A 20,520-nucleotide genomic window follows, 5' to 3' on the forward strand; every position below is an offset into this window, starting at 1 on the left:
CTTGGATCAAGACTTCGCCCGGATGGAGGACCACATCGCCCGGATTGGATGAAGAATTCGGCTTGTCTGGGTGAAGACGGCTTAAGGTAGGGAGATCTTCAGGGGGTTAGTGTTAGGTTTTTTTAAGGGGGGATTGGGTGGGTTAGAGTAGGGGTATGTGGGTGGTGGGTTTTAATGTTGGGGGGGTTGTATTTTTTTTACAGGTAAAAGAGCTGATTACTTTGGGGCAATGCCCCGCAAAAAGCCCTTTTAAGGGCTGGTAAAAGAGCTGATTACTTTGTAATTTAGAATAGGGTAGGGCATTTTTTTATTTTGGGGGGTTTTATTATTTTATTAGGGGGCTTAGATTAGGTGTAATTAGTTTAAACTTTTTGTAATTCTTTTTTTATTTTCTGTAATTTAGTGTTTGGTTTTTTTGTACTATAGTTTAGTTTATTTAATTAAATGTAATTGTAAGTAATTGTGGTTAATTTATTTAATTAATTTAATGATAGTGTAGTGTTAGGTTTAATTGTAACTTAGGTTAGGATTTATTTTACAGGTAATTTTGTAATTATTCTGACTAGGTAGCTATTAAATAGTTAATAACTATTTAATAGCTATTGTACCTAGTTAAAATAAATACAAAGTTACCTGTAAAATAAATATAAATCCTAAAATAGCTACAATGTAACTATTAGTTATATTGTAGCTATATTAGGGTTTATTTTATAGGTAAGTATTTAGTTTTAAATAGGAATAATTTATTTAATTATAGGAATATTATTTCGTTTAATTTAAATTATATTTAAGTTAGGGGGGTGTTAGGGTTAGACTTAGGTTTAGGGGTTAATAACTTTATTATAGTAGCGGCGACGTTGCGGGCGGGAGATTAGGGGTTAATAATTGTAGGTAGGTGGCGGCGATGTTAGGGAAGGCAGATTAGGGGTAAATACAATTTATTATAGTGTTTGCGAGGCGGGAGAGCGGCGGTTTAAGGGTTAATACATTTATTATAGTGACGGCAAGGTCTGGTCGGCAGATTAGGGGTTAATAATTGTAGTTAGGTAGCAGCGACGTTGGGGGGGCAGATTAGGAGTTAATAAATATAATATAGGTGTCGACAATGTTAGGGGCAGCAGATTTGGGGTTCATAGCTATAATGTAGGTGGCGGCGGTGTCCAGTCAGCAGATTAGGGGTTAAAAAAATTTATTATAGGGTTGCGATGTGGGGGGGGGGGCTTGGTTTAGGGGTACATAGGTAGTTTATGGGTGTTAGTGTACTTTTTAGCACTTTAGTTAAGAGCTTTATGTTCCGGCGTTAGCCCAATTATAAAGCCTGACGTCGGGTAAGCCTAAACCACCTGCATTTAAAAATGGAGCATATAGCTTTTTAAGAGCAATTCTTACTTTTTCCCTTTTCCAAAGAAATTTCCCAACTGCAGTATTTTAGTTTTGCAAATCTCTTTTAGTAAGGAGGACTGGAAGCATCAGCAAAGGATATAGTAATTTAGGTAATATTACCATCTTAATAAGATCAACTTTCCCAGCTAACGATAAAGGAAGATGGAGCCAGCTTTCTAATAAGGCTGTTATTTCTATACATTGCTTAGAGATATTTAACTTGTATATCGAGTATGGGTTATTAGATAAATGAATACCCAGATATGTTAAAGTTTGATCTACCTCTTTGAATGGAAATTTATAATTGTCCTTGTTATTTTTATTTAACCAAGAATCTCAGACTTGTCCATGTTCACCTTATACCCTGCTAGTTTTCCAAAGATCTCTAATATTTGCAAAATTATCGGGACATATCTCACCGGGTCTTCTACAAAAAGTAACATATCATGCGCATATAAGGCTAATTGTAGTCTTATTCCTCCAATGCCTATTCCTGGATAAGACATCCTTAATTTTATCGCCAAGGGTTCTAAACTTAAATTAAAGAGCAGTGGTGACAAGGGACAACCTTGTCTTGTTCCCCTATGCAATTTAACTCCTGCCAAAAAAATCCCATTTATCAAAATGTAGGTTATTGGTGTCGAATATATACTCCAGACGTGAGATACAAATGGACCCCTGAAACAAAAACGTTCTAAAGTCAAGAACAAATGCTCCCATTCTATCCTGTCGAAGGCCTTCTCTGTGTCCAAAGACAGCAGGAAGGCCTCCGGCAGGACTCTTGTATTCTCCAGGGTAGGGTCCACACAGAAATAAGAAATTGCATGAAGTACTCTCCTTCTTCACTGAAGTCCTTCCAAACATGAACCCTGTCTGCTCTGGATTATTAATATCTGTAAGAATTATTTTTAATCTCTCTGCTAATATCTTCATTAAAATTTTATAATCAGCATTGAGCAATGAAATTGGTCTATAAGATTTCGGCTGAGCTTCCTCTTTTTTTGACTTTAAAATTAAGGAGATATAAGCAATTGAAAAAAAATGAGAAGGTATCTTACTTTCTTAAAAATATTCATTAAAGAGTCTGCTCAACAAAGGAGTTATTTGTACCTTTAATATTTTATATAGCTCTATAGGTAGTCCGTCTGGACCCAGCGCTTTTCCATTTGCTAACGAGGAGACTGTTTTGTCAATTTCTTGTACTGTAATTGGATCATTTAAATTTCCAATTGCTCTTCTGAAATCTTAGGGAGTTTAATATTTTCCCAAAACTTCTCCAATAGGGGCAGCGTACCCATACTTTGTTTAGTATATAATTCCAAAAAATACCTAGCAAAAGCTTTCACAATATCCTCCGGGGTCTTATATATAATGCCTTTATATTTAATCGCAGCTATATGTTTACGCGCTGATCTCGCCTTAATTATAAAGGCTAAAAACTTGCCAGATCTATTTCCCCATCTACAATTTCTACTATTGCTTTTTAATTATGCCTGAGCTGCTTGTTCTGCTAAGTGAGCATCTAGTTCCTCTTTGCACAACCAATATATCTTGCATGTCATTACCAACGGTTTATTACAATAGTCGTGATATACTCTAGCTAATTTCTCTTGCAGTTTTTGCAATTTCAATCATGCATTACTACGTATATTTGAATCAAAAGAGATTATATTACCTGCTACCACCACCTTGGCAGTTTCCCAAAATAACTCTGGGTTGTCTAAATGTTGTCTAAATGTTCTTGATTGTCTTTTACATAATCATTCCATGACTGTATGACATAATTTTGAAAGTTTTTTGAGAAGTATAAATAATAGGGAAATCTGAATGTGCTGCTATTTTTATGTGCTTCTTTATCTTGAAAGGATAATTCTACTGGAGCATGATCTAAGACTATTATTTTATGTATTTTACTTCCAGCAATCCTAGGAATAAGTGCATTAGAAATTAAAGGGCCACTAAACCCAAAATCTTTCTTTCATGATTCAGATAGAGAATAGAAATTTAAACAACATTACAATTTACTTCCATTATTTATTTTGCTTCATTTTTTAAATATCCTTAGTTGAAGAAAAAGCAATGCACATGGTGAGCCAATCACACGAGGCTTCTATGTGCAGCAACCAATCAGCAGCTAGTGAGCATATCTAGATATGCTTTTCATCAAAGAATATCAAGAGAATAAAACAAATTAGATAATATAAGTAAATTAGAAAGATGTTTAAAATTGCATTCTCTTTCTAAATCATAAAAGAAAAAATGTGGGTGGCATGTCCCTTTAAGAATAGATCTATCCTTGAAAGAGTATGCATAGTTTCGAAGCACAAGTCTAATCCCTACCATCCGGGTTACGTAGTCTACAAATGTCCCTTACTTGTAAGTGCTCTTTTAAAAAAAAAAAAAATTTCCCCTCAAATTTACCTAGAGGTCTATCCTGAGAATGGTGCTTAATTCCCTGATTTAATCTTAACCTGTCACATATCGGGTCAGGGGCTAAGTTAAAGTCTCCTCCCATGAACAAATTCTTATCTTGAAATGGAAACAACTTCTGGATTAATTTAGTCCAGAACCTATTAGATTTTTCATTTGGAGCATAGATGTTGCAAAGAGTCCACATCCCGCCTCCTATATTGACTTGAGCTATCACGTATCTTCCTTCTGGGTCTGTAATAGTATTAATAACCTCTACTTCATGGCATTTTCAAAATAAAATTGTCACCCCCCTTTTTGTCCTAGAATAAGAAGAAAAAACTACTGTCCCAACCCAATTCCTACGTAATTTTACATGCTCCTGATCAGATAAATGCATTTCTTGTAGGAACGCTACATCTGTTTTTAACCTTCTTAAGTGCGTAATTATCGTACGCCTCTTAATAGGAGAATGGAAACCTCCTACATTCCATGAAGTGATTTTAAATGGCATAAACTAATTGTCGAAGGCATATTTTAAATACAACACCTTAATTTAAGGTTAAAACAAGTCCGAGAAGTGAGAGGGGAGTGAAGAGAGGAAAGGAACAGGGAAGGAGAAAAAAAAACCACCCTTCATCGTGCATCTAAACCTACATTTATTATTTTCAAACATCACCCTCATTTGTGGTACAAAAACCTTCCAAAAACCTCCTATACATTGGTCTGCTTTAACAAAGATATTTTTTTTTTCCAAGTGTCATTTACTTTTCAAAGTGTCACTTCAAACAATTGACAAAAAAAAAACCCACACCTCTCTCTACGTGCATCTAAAAGTGCACTTATTATCAAAGAACACCCCTGTTTGTGTTCCATGTGCAAAAACACATTCTGAGGATCCCCTAAACATGAGTCCATTTTAGCAAACTTTTACTTTCCAAGTGCCAGAGAAAAAAAAATATACTAATTTTTAATCTGTTGAACTGCAGGACCGAGCTCCCAGTGTGTATGAACTGAAGATTAAGGTTAGTGATGTGAGAGGAGCCGGTATGAGCCCAAACACATACTCAACAGCAGTAATGGAAGGAGCCAGGGCGCTTACATTACAGATCAATTTGTAAGTCAGCCTGTAACGCTTGGTGTGTGTTAAATATATATTGAGCAGTAAACAATGGATCGATTTTCTATACTATACCACCCTCCACAATGGGCCTGTAATAGCATTGAGTGCTTAATAAGAAAGGTTTTGTACTCTCTAACATTCTTGGTAACTCTGTGACTTACTCACAGTTCTGTTAATTGCGCTAGAGGTTATAAGGGTTAGTGGGCGGGCGGAGCCTGACAGAAGACGGAGATGGATGCATAGTTAAACCGCTCCATGCAGTAAACATAACAAAGGGACAAAAACTCTGTTATAAATGGCTGGAAATAATCTCAGCCTGATACAGAAGGTAATCCGGTCAACAGGGGAGCCTCAAACAGCGAGGACAAGAAGCTAAAGGTGGAAAAACATAATTTATGTAAGAACTTACCTGATAAATTCATTTCTTTCATATTAGCAAGAGTCCATGAGCTAGTGACGTATGGGATATACATTCCTACCAGGAGGGGCAAAGTTTCCCAAACCTTAAAATGCCTATAAATACACCCCTCACCACACCCACAATTCAGTTTAACGAATAGCCAAGAAGTGGGGTGATAAAAAAAGTGCGAAAGCATATAAAATAAGGAATTGGAATAATTGTGCTTTATATAAAAAAATCATAACCACCACAAAAAAAGGGTGGGCCTCATGGACTCTTGCTAATATGAAAGAAATTAATTTATCAGGTAAGTTCTTACATAAATTATGTTTTCTTTCATGTAATTAGCAAGAGTCCATGAGCTAGTGACGTATGGGATAATGACTACCCAAGATGTGGATCTTTCCACACAAGAGTCACTAGAGAGGGAGGGATAAAATAAAGACAGCCAATTCCTGCTGAAAATAATCCACACCCAAAATAAAGTTTAATAAAAAAACATAAGCAGAAGATTCATACTGAAACTGCTGCCTGAAATACTTTTCTACCAAAAACTGCTTCAGAAGAAGAAATTACATCAAAATGGTAGAATTTAGTAAAAATATGCAAAGAGGACCAAGTTGCAACTTTGCAAATGTGATCAACCGAAACTTCATTCTTAAACGCCCAGGAAGTAGAAACTGACCTGGTAGAATGAGCTGTAATCCTCTGAGGCGGAGTTTTACCCGACTCAACATAGGCAAGATGAATTAAAGATTTCAACCAAGATGCCAAAGAAATGGCAGAAGCTATCTGGCCTTTTCTAGAACCGGAAAAGATAACAAATAGACTAGAAGTCTTTCGGAAAGACTTAGTAGCTTCAACATAATATTTCAAAGCTCTAACAACATCCAAAGAATGCAAAGATTTCTCCTTAGAATTCTTAGGATAAGGACATAATGAAGGAACCACAATTTCTCTACTAATGTTGTTGGAATTCACAACTTTAGGTAAAAATTCAGAAGAAGTTCGCAACACCGCCTCATCCTGATGAAAAATCAGAAAAGGAGACTCACAAGAAAGAGCAGATAAATCAGAAACTCTTCTGGCAGAAGAGATGGCCAAAAGGAACAAAACTTTTCCAAGAAAGTAATTTAATGACCAATGAATGCATAGGTTCAAAGGGAGGAGCTTGAAGAGCTCCCAGAACCAAATTCAAACTCCAAGGAGGAGAAATTGACTTAATGACAGGTTTTATACGAACCAAAGCTTGTATAAAACAATAAATATCAGGAAGAATAGCAATCTTTCTGTGAAAAAGAACAGAAATAGCAGAGATTTGTCCTTTCAAGGAACTTGCCGACAAACCCTTATCTAAACCATCCTGAAGAAACTGTAAAATTCTCGGTATTCTAAAAGAATGCCAAGAAAAAAGATGAGAAAGACACCAAAAAATATAAGTCTTCCAGACTCTAAAATATATCTCTCTAGATACAGAATTACGAGCCTGTAACATAGTATTAATCACAGAGTCAGAGAAACCTCTTTGACCAAGAATCAAGCGTTCAATCTCCATACCTTAAAATTTAAGGATTTGAGATCCTGATGGAAAAAAGGACCTTGCGACAGAAGGTCTGGTCTTAACGGAAGAGTCCACGGCTGGCAAGAGGCCATCCGGACAAGATCCGCATACCAAACCTGTAAGGCCATGCCGGAGCTACCAGCAGAACAAACGAGCATTCCTTCAGAATCTTGGAGATTACTCTTGAAAGAAGAACTAGAGGCGGAAAGATATAGACAGGATGATACTTCCAAGGAAGTGATAATGCATCCACTGCCTCCGCCTAAGGATCCCGGGATCTGGACAGATATCTGGGAAGTTTCTTGTTTAGATGAGACGCCATCAGATCTATTTCTGGAAGTTCCCACATTTGAACAACCTGAAGAAATACCTCTGGGTGAAGAAACCATTCGCCCGGATGCAACGTTTGGCGACTGAGATAATTTATTGTCTACACCTGGGATATGAACCGCAGAGTTTAGACAGGAGCTGGAATCCGCCCAAACCAAAAAAAAAATTGAGATACTTCTTTCATAGCCAGAGGACTGTGAGTCGCTCCTTGATGATGTATGCCACAGTTGTGACATTGTCTGTCTGAAAACAAATGAACGATTCTCTCTACAGAAGAGGCCAAAACTGAAGAACTCTGAAAACTGCACGGAGTTCCAAAATATTTATCGGTAATCTCACCTCCTGAGATTCCCAAACTCCTTGTGCCGACAGAGATCCCCACACAGCTCCCCAACCTGTGAGACTTGTATCTGTTGAAATTACAGTCCAGGTCGGAAGCACAAAAGAAGCCCCCTGAATTAAACGATGGTGATCTGTCCACCACGTTAGAGAGTGTCGAACTATCGGTTTTAAAGATATAAATTGAAATATCTTTGTGTAATCCTTGCACCATTGATTCAGCATACAGAGCTGAAGAGGTCGCATGTGAAAAACAAGCAAAGGGGATTGCGTCCAATGCAGCAGTCATAAGACCTAGAATTTCCATGCATAAGGTTACCGAAAGGAATGATTGTGACTGAAGGTTTCGACAAGCTGAAAACAATTTAGACGTCTCTTGTCTGTTAAAGACAGAGTCATGGACACTGAATCTATCTGGAAACCCAGAAAGGTTACCCTTGACTGAGGAATCAATGAACTTTTTGGTAAATTGATCCTCCAACCATGATCTTGAAGAAACAACACAAGTCGAATCGCATGAGATTCTTTGAATGAGAAGACTGAGCAAATACCAAGATAATCGTCCAAATATGGAAAAAACCCTGTTCTCTGAATACAGAAAGAAGGGCACCGAGAATCTTTGAAAAAAATTCTTGGAACTGAGGCTAGGCCAAACAGTAGAGCCACAAAACTGGTAATGCTTGTCTAAAAAGAGAATCTCAAACACTAAAAGTGATCTGAATGAATCGGAATATGCAGATACACATCCTGCAAAACTATTGTAGACATAAAATGCCCTTGCTAAACAAAAGGCAGAATAGTCCTACAGTAACCATCTTGAATGTTGGTATACATAACGATTCAATATTGATAGATCCGGAACTGGTCTGAAGGAATTGACCTTCTTTGGTACAATGAAGAGATAAAATAAAACCCTAGCCCCTGTTCCAGAACTGGAACTGGCATAATTACTCCAGCCAACTCTAGATCTGAAACACATTTCAGAAATGCTGAGCCTTGCTGTGTTAACTGGGACACGGGAAGAAAAAAAAAATCTCTTAGCAGGAGGCCTTAACTGAAGCCAATTCTGTACCTTTCTGAAACAATGTTCTGAAACCAGAGATTGAGAACGGAATTGATCCAAACTCTTTTGAATAAAACGTAATCTGCCCCATACCAGCTGAACTGGAAAAAAGGGCCGCACCTTCATGGGTACTTAGGAGCTGACTATAGGTTTCTATAAGGCTTGGATATATTCCAAACTGGAAATAGTTTCCAAACTGAATCCGCTCCTGAGGATGAAGGATCAGGCTTTTGTTCCTTATTATGAGAAAAAGAACGAAAAAATGAATATTACCCTGGAAAGAAAGGGAAAAACAAAGTTAACTTAGAAGACATATCAGCATTCCAAGTTAAATCCATAAAGCTTTTCTAGCTAAAATAGCTAGAGACATATACCTGACATCAACTCAAATGATATCAAAAGATGGTATCACCAATAAAATTATTAGCATGTTATAGAATAAAAATAATGCTATAAAATTATGATATGTTACTTGTTGCGCTAAAACTTCTAACCAAAAAGATGAAGCTGCAGCAACATCTGGTAAAAATATAGCAGGTCTAAGAAGATTACCTAAACATAAGTAAACTTTTCTTAGAAAGGATTCAATTTTCTTATCTAAAGGATCCTTAAATTTAGTACTATCTGCCGTAAGAATAGTAGTACATTTTAGCAGGAATAGAGACAGCCCCAAACCTTAGGGATTTTGTCCCAAAAAACTCTAATCTGTCAGATGGCACAGAATATAATTGCTTAAACGTTTAGAAGGAGTAAAAGAATTACCCAAATTATTCCATTCCCTGGAAATTACTTCAGAAAAAGCATCAGGGAGATTAAACACTTCTGGAATAAATACAGGAGATTTAAAAAACCCTATTTAAACGTTTAGATTTAGTATCAAGAGGACCAGAATCCTCTATATCTAAAACAATTAATACGTCTTTAAATAAAGAACGAATAAATTCCATCTTGAACAAATAAAAAGATTTAACAGCATCAACCTCTGAGACAGAAACTTCTGAACCAGAAGAACCATTATCAGTATCAGAACGATGATGTTCATTTAAAAATTCATCTGAAAAAAAGAGAAGTTTTAAAAGACTTTTATGTAAACTAGAAGGAGAAATAACAGACATAGCCTTCTAAATGGATTTAAAAAATAAAATCTCTTATGTTTAACAGGAACACTCTGAAAATTAAATGTTGACGGAACAGCAACAGGTAATATAACAGTACTAAAGGAAATTTTATCTGCATTAATAAGTTTGTCATGACATGCAATACAAACAACAGCTGGAGAAACAGGTACCAAAAATTTATAGCAGATACACTTAGCTTGGTAGCTCCAGCCCCGGGCAGTGATTTTCCTCAAGTAACTTCTGACTCAGTTGCAACGTGGAACATCTTGCAATATGTAATAGAAAAAACAACATATAAAGCAAATTGATCAAAATCCTTAAATGACAGTTTCAGGAATGGGAAAAAAATGCCAGTGAACAAGCTTCTAGCAACCAGAAGCAATAAATAATGAGACTTAAATAATGTGGAGACAAAAGCGACGCCCATATTTTTTTAGCGCCAAACAAGACGCCCACATTATTTGGCGCCGAAATGCCTTTTGGCGCCAAAAATGACGCCACATCCGGAACGCCGACATTTTTGGCGCAAAATAACGTCAAAAAAATGACGCAACTTCCGGCGACACGTATGACGCCGGAAACGGAAAAAAATTTTGCGCCAAAAAAATCCGCGCCAAGAATGACGCAATAAAATGAAGCATTTTCAGCCCCCGCGAGCCTAACAGCCCACAGGGAAAAAAGAGTCAAATTTTTGAAGGTAAGAAAAAATGATTAATTCAAATGCATTATCCCAAATATGAAACTGACTGTCTGAAAAATAAGGAAAGTTGAACATTCTGAGTCAAGGCAAATAAATGTTTGAATACATATATTTAGAACTTTATAAACAAAGTGCCCAACCATAGCTTTAGAGTGTCACAGAAAATAAGATTTACTTACCCCAGGACACTCATCTACATGTTTGTAGAAAGCCAAACCAGTACTGAAACGAGAATCAGCAGAGGTAATGGTATATATAAGAGTATATCGTCGATCTGAAAAGGGAGGTAAGAGATGAATCTCTACGACCGATAACAGAGAACCTATGAAATAGACCCCGTAGAAGGAGATCACTGCATTCAAATAGGCAATACTCTCCTCACATCCCTCTGACATTCACTGCACGCTGAGAGGAAAACCGGGCTCCAACTTGCTGCGGAGCGCATATCAACGTAGAATCTAGCACAAACTTACTTCACCACCTCCATCGGAGGCAAAGTTTGTAAAACTGAATTGTGGGTGTGGTGAGGGGTGTATTTATAGGCATTTTAAGGTTTGGGAAACTTTGCCCCTCCTGGTAGGAATGTATATCCCATACGTCACTAGCTCATGGACTCTTGCTAATTACATGAAAGAAATAATGAAAGCTAAAAAATGAAAGCCCCAGCTAAAACTTGATGGAAGAAAATATGAACAACTTATCCCAACAAGTTCTTAAACACCAGGAAGAACTAGAAAGCCTTCAGGATAAGATGGAGGATCTGAAGAATCACACCCGTAGGTGTAATATAGGCTCAAGGGAATTCCAGAATCCATAGCTCAACCTGACCTACATAATTACCTCAAACAATTATTTCAAGCTATAACGGCCAAGTAGAAGAAGATATCTTCCAAATAGAAAGAGCACATTGGGCCCTTAAAGCAAAACCGAAGGGAGAATACCTGTCAAGAGATGTAATAGTCAAAATGTGTCGCTTCATAGAAAAATAAGTTATTCTCCAGGCTGCCAGAAAGAATCCAACGTTCAAATTTCAAGGCACAGTAATACAGTTTTACCAAGATCGATGCGTGAGAACCCTACAAAGGAGAAGTTCATTAAGACCACTCACTCAACTACTTTCGAAAAATCAGATAAATTATCCCTGGGGATTTCCATTTGCCCTATATATTTTACATGAAGGCAAAGTTCTAACGATCAGGGACCATCAGGATATCCCAGAAATCTGCACATATCTCAAACTGTACACCCCGAAACTTCCAACAAACCCCCAAAACACTGGAGGAGAACCCAATCTAAAATGGGAAGACACCCACAGAAGGTCAAAATGGACTAAAGTCCCCAAGAAGAAGCCAAAATATTGAATTCCAGGATAACGGAATACTGAAGAGCACAATATACCACTACTCGACTTCCTCAAGGACTACAAAACAGATGAGTAGGAAAAGCTTATCAATCTCAATTCTCATTCGTTCCACAGGACATTGACTTATTAAGTACATGGAGGGTCTATTATATGATTGTTTAATACATAATAGTAGAGAATCCATTTTTAGGCAAAGACAGGTCTCAACTAGAGATTTTGCCTATGTAAAGTAACTTTCGCCTATGTAAAGTAACTTAAACTTGTCTCCATAAACACTAGCCTCTGGGCTACAAAGTGGTATATGCAAACTGTAATGAAAAATTAAACAAAATGGGAGTAGAACCCTATAGAAGATACCAAATTCCAGAATAAGACAACCTTTGTTACTAATTAGATTTTCTAATTTCCTATGCAATTATCCAAAGTTCAGGTAATTTACCTGCTATTTTATGTATTTGTTGTTATATTGTAATATCAATGTGGTCAACTTTGTCATTGGTGGTTATGGGATTGTCAAAAGTGAGGAAACAAAGAAGATGGGATCTGAATGTTTATATCAATAAAAGAGCTAAGAAACTAAACAAGATTAACATATACATACAATGTCATCTGAACTAACACTCCTCTCACACAATGTGAAAGGCTTTAATACAGATGTAAAACGCAAAATGGCACTAGCTCAATATAAAATATTAAAGGCAAAAATAATATTCCTACAAGAAACACACTTTACACAAGCACTGATTCTCAAATTTTGGAATAGATACTTTCCTCTCCATTATCATTCAACTACGGATTAAAAGAAAAGGGGGGTCTCCATCCTCATACACTTCTCCTTACAGTTTTTGACAGAGGAAGTTATTAAAGACCCGGAAGGTAGATTCCTGATAGTTAGGGGTCGAATACAAGACATATGGGTCACCCTATGTAATGTATATGCTCCAAATGAGAAACAAAACTCATTCTTCCACCAAATTTCATATCTCCTAACACAATGGTCTCAATCCCGAATAATTCTAGCAGGGGACTTTAATATCTGACATCCCACTCCAGCGTAAGGGGGTTCAAACTCACAGGCAAGCAACATAGACAGAACACAATATCTAAATCCATTAGAGACTCGCTAGCAGCCCACAATATTTTAGATACATGGGAGACACTATATAGCCACACGAAGACCACACATACTACTCACATGCTCATAAATCATACTCAAGACAAGACTATGTCTTGGTTAGTCAGATCCTAATACCAAATATTACTCACTCAAATATGCATCCTTGTGTCTTGTTGGATCTATTTATAGTCCAAGTAGACAACTTCAAGACAGGAATAATCAATATTCAAAGACAATGTTCATGGACATATGACCCGTACACACTAAAAAATGTACAAAAACACAACAAGATAATGAAGAAAATTAAAGAATATTGACAACTTAATGAAAACTCTATAGATAACCCAATATCTACATGGGCAGCTCATAAACCCTTCATTAGAGGCTTACTTATAAAAGAAAAATCAAGGTTCATCAAACAGTCCAATAACACTCTAGATAATCTTCAAACAGAAATACACACACTAGAAAAACAACATAAACAAACATCCTGCTCTGCCATATTCAAATTACTCCAAACTAAAAAAAAAAATCTTGCAAAAATTCTAAATGACTCAGTGATAAGAGCAACCCAAAACATAAAAGCAAACTATATTCTGTACTCTAATAAACCTGACAAATATTTAGCTAACAAATTAAGAGAAAGGATAAAAACACATTCTATCCCAAGTCTACAAAAACAAGATGGTACACAGACATCAAATCTACAAGATGTTACAGATATGTTTGCGACATACTATAAAATATTATCTGATGGGCAGAAAGTCAAAAAGACGACCCAAAATGACCATTCATGCAAGCAATTAGGGGTATATACTCAACCAGGGGCAAAATCACAGGGGGGGCAGAGGTCGCAATTGCGACTGGGCCCCCAAGGGTTGGGGCCCAGCTTAAAAAAAATAAAATATTTTTTTTTACAATAAAAAACGTTGACCTGCCACTGCCTGCACTGATATCATGTGAGTGTGACATGATGCTTCTCTAGTGTCTCTAACTACAGGGGTTAGTGTTTTTGTTTTACCCATTGGTGTTTATGTGTGTGTATTTATGTATGTTTGTGTGTGTATGTTTGTGGACCTTGTTATTACAGCATGGGGGGGTAAACAGTGTCAGTTTATACAGTACCAGTATATACAGTACGGAGGGGCTGGACCATGTCACAGACTACTGTGGTCACTTTATAAAGTACTGGGGCGGGGGGCGGGTAGGGTCAGGCCAGCCATCTCACTGGCAGATTACAGACTGTGTCACTGACTCACTATATACAGTACTGGTGGGTTAAACAGTATCACTATATACAGTAATAGGGGGTCAGACCATCTCACAGACTGTGGGCATAGGGTACCTCCTTTTGCAGACATGTAATCTGATTCACATTTTTTTCTGTGTTAAATGTAAAAAAAAAAGATATGTACCAAATTCACTTTTTTTTGGGGGGGTGGGGGGCCCTTCTTAGATTCTTGCACCTGGGCCCTGTGGTTTCTAGTTACGCCTCTGTACTCAACATCAACAGCTGTGATAAGCAGGGCGGGCTTTCAATCCAGATCAATAAACATATTCAATGGCACTCAGCAGGGATGCCCTCTGTCCCCGCTTCTGTTCGCTCTATGGGGTATATTTATTATAGTGCGAGTGGAAATGATACGATGTAGCGTATCATGTCCGCTGCACATTGATAAATGCCGACAGCATACGCTGTCAGCATTTATCATTGCACCAGCAGTACTTGTGAACTGCTGGTGCAATGCCGCCCTCTGCAGATTTGCGGCCTACTGGCCGCTAACAAAACATATCAATCAACCCAATCTTATAGGATCGGGTTGATTTCTGTCCATGGCCTCAGAGCAGGTGCATAAGTTATGAAGCAACTTCTGTTTCTGGCGAGCCTGAAGGCTCACGCGGAGACAGGGGCAATAAATTGGCCCCTATGCATAGAGCCATTGTGTATTAGAACATCTACAGGCATTAAAATGAAAGATTCCGAATATAAATTATCATTATTTGCAGATGATATCCTATTGACATTGACTAAACCACTAGATTCCCTAACCAATCTTTATCAAATCCTACAAGAATTCTCAGATATTTCAGGATACAAAATTAACATTGATAAATGTCAGGCATTACCATTATCAATACCAAACTATTTGAAGAGACCTAAAAGCTTTGAAAAAAAGGTACCTTCTCTTTGTATGGTCGCTTTTCAGCTATAAAAATGAAACTACAACCCAGTATTTTATATCTCTTCCGAGCTTTACCAATTAAAATACCTCCCCCAGAAATACAAAAATTGCAATCAGACCTTCTTTCCTTCTTGAGAGGGGACAGGAAAGCAAGAATCACATCATATATATTAGCTCAACATAGACACATAGGAGGAGTAGGATTAGCAAATCTATTGGACTGTTACCAGGCAGCCAGAATTGCACAAACCTCCCTGCTTAGCAAACAGATGCAAAATATACTCTGGACAATTCAACAAATCCATTAATACATTTATTAAAATATTGTGTACAGCTACTAGAATTTGCATAGCGAGGCATTGGAAAGTGGAAGTCCCTACCTGTCAGGAAGTTATAGACAACATACAAAACATATATAATATGATGGAGGAGGTATCTTGGATCAAAAGAACTAATGATTAATTTCACTGGTATTACTGGATCATGCACATGAGGTAGATGTACATATCTAGATACTTAACAAAATCATCTTCTGGACACGGAACAACAATGAAAACAGAGAAATAGAACATTAATAATTGTCTACACCAAATGACTCAAAAGATGATGATAACAAGATTCTATGAACGCAGAATAAGACCACATTTAGTAAGTTAGTTAGTTTATAGGATAGTTTATAAAATATAGGGATTACACTCCCAAAAAAGGAATGGGACCAGATTATATATGATACCTGTAAAGGCATGATTAATGCAGACCTTAGGGAAAACTGCATTAAAACATCATTCAGATGGTACCTGACTGCTATAAAAACTTCACATTTCTCATTTACTAAATCAAAACTATGTTACAGGGGATGTGGGGAACAAGGCTCCTATAGCCACATGTGGTGGGAATGTGTCAAAGTAAGGGACATATGGGACCAATTAAATAATCTACTAAGCACACTACTTGATGATCCTGTATCCCTTTCCATTTCCCAAGCACTTTTGAATCATGGCATCCCACAATTCAACACATCCATTAATACATTTATTAAAATATTGTGTACATCTACTAGAATTTGCATATCGAGGCAGGAAGTTATAGACAACATACAAAACATATATAATATGATGGAGGAGGTATCTTGGATCGAAGGTACTAATGATCAATTTCACTGGTATTACTAGATCATGCACATGAGGCAGTGGAGGCTCCTCCATATGTGCACAGCCGCACGTGACCCCCACTGAAAAATAAGAAAAAAAGAAGGAAAATACATTTTTTGGCTGAATAAATATAATTTCTCCAATAGCCCCCCTATTGGAAAAAATATATTTATTCAGCCAAAAAAGGTTCCAGTCTACTGTCCAGTTTAATAAAAAAAAAATCCCTTTTATATACCTCTATACCACTCTACCGCACGTGCGGTAGAGAGGTATAGCCTGCCATATCCCTTTGCACATTTTTTGCTATGTGCCTGCTGCTCCGCACATAACAGAGCCTATACCTTTGCTAATCGCACAATTTTCAGTGTGCGAGTTGGGCCATTTCTATGAGCGGGCAGCAGGGGGAGCACTTTTTTTAATGCTTCCTTATTTTTTTTAGCTGTGTTAGCAGCGACGCTCAGAGGCAGTATTCTACAGAAGCCCCTCACAGCACACATGACAGGTATGAGAAAATGTACTAAATTCAATTTGCATACAGCAATTGCTCATACAGTGACTGTATTTTAAAGGACCCTTGCTGTCAATATAACCGTGCATGCACCAATGCCTATATCTAGAGCAGGAGTTTGCATTGGTGCCTGCATGGTCATGTAACCCTCCCCTGCTTCTGCTTGTTGTGTAAGTAGTCTGACCGGGTGTAAAGCTACATAAAGCCAGTGATTGATCCGGTACCAGAAGCAGAGGGGAAGCTATCGTATACCATTAATATTTTAGTGACATCAGTGTATTTAAGACGTTGCCTCTACAGTCTACACACTGCTGCAGCTCATGGGTTATTGGATGCCTACAGCCCTGATAGACTCTGCTGAAACCCTGTGAGATCCGTTCCTTCAGTGTAGAAGTCAGAGCACCAGGAGGTTTCAGAGCTATAAGCAGCCTAGTATGGAGGTAAGAGGTTATTGCAGTCTATCAGGCATGTAGGCATCCAATAACCGTGAGCTGCAGCAGTGTGGCTAGGAGAGTAATCCCTCAGCTGCTGCTTGATGCACATTGCACAACACAGACAGATCCAAGCTGACCTGGAGATACCAGGATCTGTATTCATAATAAGCAGCTGAGCACTGACTACTTGGAAGATGCTTGCTATATCCTTCTGTTTAAACGGTCCACAGACAGTGTAATTCTGCTCTGATCAGCCCAGCTCTCACCCTGTTACTCCTGCTGCAGCAGCTGCTGCTGATCCCTCAACTCCCAGCTCCCTCACTCTGGGACCTGGCTAAGCTCACACTCCACAAACAGAGCATTTATTATTAGGAATAAATGTAGTATCTGACAGTGCTGTACAGTTTATATCATCATGCATGCACATATAAATGAATTTAGTTTATGTAGTATAATAGAGTAATCTGGATAAACAATGGGTGTACTGTACACACTATAGAGGCAGCTTCCATACAGTTACCCTAAATTTGAATAGTTTTTTTTTTCCCAAGCAGTATCGATAGGAGGAAATGGAACATTGCCACTACAACCCATGTGGATTTTTCTAATCCTCTCAGAGAGCACAGTACTACACGATCTGCAGCTATCCCCTCCCCCCTTCTCTCTGGCTGAGAGAGCCGTGCTGAATGTTTCACAGCAGCAGATTTAAAGACACACTGTCTCTGAACTCCAAGGACAGAGGTAAGAGGATCTAGAGCAGTTATCTCTTATTATTAATGTTATCTGCTTCTCTGATGTGCAGATAAGTGCTGTCAGTCTCCCTCTCTCTCTGCAGCTGAGCTTACACAATTAAACAGTTTATTTAACCCATTTGTTCCTTAATACCTTATTATTTGTGTGTAAAATGTGACAGCAGTCATACCACTTCCTAATCATACTCATTAATCAATCTGTTTAGGTACACACCTTACAAAAATACTACAAACACTCACACACACCCATACATATATATATGTGTATGTGTGTGTATATGTGTATATATAGATATATAGCATATCCAGTTTGACTCAAAATAGAGAAAAAACAGATGCTGCACTCACCTGTCTTGTAGCAAATAAATCTTTTAATGTTATAGTTAGAAGTCCATCCAATAAACACAAATACCCCCAAACGTTTCAGTACCCTTCTGGTACCTTTAGCAATGGGTGTGTAATAGTTCCCCAGCAAACGATCCTAACTAACTGTCACCACTATAGCCCCATTTGTACACCTAGCGTGCCCCTAACTTCCGGTATTGTCAGCCAATGCAGTCGTTACGTCATATCAGCCGAAACTAGGAAGTGAAAGTCGGGCAGCAACGTGACTAATTAGCATAGTCACGCCCTCTGATGTGTCATAGTCTATTCAACTAGTTGCGCACGTAAGCCCGCTTTCGGCTGCAAACCACTGAGGATAATTCAATGTTTAAAACAATGCGCACGCAACACCGCTAAACAGCTGGCAATTAAGGAAGCTAGAATGAAAGGCAGATGCCTTTCTGAAAAAGTGTATAGACCCAGTAAAACATAGAAAAATACAGTTAAAAACTGCTAAGCAGCATACTAACGTAGTTTGGTGGTATAAACTGTCTATATCAATTTTCGGACCTTGTCAGCTACATAATATCATATATAGCCCAAAATAGAAACACAATAAATGTATATTATTCCCCAATTTAGAAAGAATCTTACAGATGTATTAAAGTATCATCATGCCCCAATATCTATCCTAAATAAACAGTGATAGCCACTTCATAATCCTTGTGGTATGATAGAAACTTAAAATATGAACAACACACTCATGTGGCAGGTTTCCAGTTTGTTAAAAATGTATGCAAAATCTTTCACTTCATAGTAAAGTAATCAGGTAGTCCACCATGTAAGATGTATATTGTAGCATTAGACTACAAGTAGTCACATAACTAGAAAAAAACCTAGATCGTCCAATCATAGCCAGATCCAGCTATATGAACACTTTGTAGTCAAGTTGTATTTTCAAACCTCTAGGAGAGACAGTATCCAGACGATAAATCCAGGCAGCTTCAACCTGTAACAGTTTGGTATGTCTATCCCCACCTCTGTCAAGTGGTGGTACATGGTCTATGACCATTGTCCTCAGACTTGCCGCCGTGTGCCCCGCTTGCATAAAATGTCTAGCAACCGGTTTGTCCGACTCTTTTTTATCGATCGCTGTTCTTATCGCATTGGTGATGGTTGGCCATTCTTTCACGGAACGTCGTGGAGGTCTTTCCAACATAGACCAATGAGCACGGGCAAGTTAGAATGTATATCACGAAGCTGCTAGTGCAGGTTAGTATATGATACATTTTATATTTCTTCCCAGTTCGTGGGTGATGGAAAGTAGATCCAGTAAGCATTCTGTTACATGTGGTGCAATCCCCACATTTAAAGCAACCAAATTTCCTGTTGGCATCAATCCAAGTGCCTTTCTGATAGCACCGTCTAGAGTCATTATGGACCAAAATGTCCTTCAAGTTAGACGCTTTCCTGTAGACCATTCGTGGTGGCTTTGTTAGAGTAAAGGGGAGAGATTTATCCGTTTTCACGATCTCCCAATTATTGCGTACAGATCTTTCCAGGATTTGGTGCATGGGGGTAAATGTGGTGATCAAATTGATCTCATTGGTAATTGTTTTCACAGGCTTCGTCTTATGGAGTAGTGCCCTTTGATCATATTGTGACAAGTTTAGTGAGGAATTATTGATATCTGCTGATCTGTAGCCTCTCTCTTTAAGTTTATCTTTCATAGCATTTTCTTGGAGAACCCTAGTGTCACTGAGTGTGTTGTTCCGGGCTACTCGCATGAGTTGTGAGTTGATAACACCTTTTTTCTGATGTGTAGGATGAAAACTAGTAGATAACAGGAGAGAGTTTTTATCCGTTGGTTTCGTATATAAAGATGTACTGAAAACAACTGATCCATCAATCATACACTTGGAAATCTGTAGGTCGAGAAATGGTATAGAGTCCCTATTGATGTCATATTTGAACCGAATGGGTGATTCCAATCTGTTCAAGTCCTCAATCCAATCCTGCAGAGATTCAGATGTGTCCCTCCACACGAGGAACACGTCATCTATGTAACGACCATACATTTTAATTTCTGGAATCGATAAAGTCTTCATTATGAAGGTCTCATACCATGAAATGTAGCGGTTGGCATATGCGGGAGCCATGCTGGAACCCATAGCAGTCCCAGCAATCTGTAAAAAAAAATCAAATGTGGTAAAGAATTTAGTAGAGTCTTTTATTTCCTAAAAAAGGAAAAGATAGGTTTGT

This window comes from Bombina bombina, chromosome 4 (assembly GCF_027579735.1).
Source record: "Bombina bombina isolate aBomBom1 chromosome 4, aBomBom1.pri, whole genome shotgun sequence".
Taxonomy (NCBI): Eukaryota; Metazoa; Chordata; class Amphibia; order Anura; family Bombinatoridae; genus Bombina; species Bombina bombina.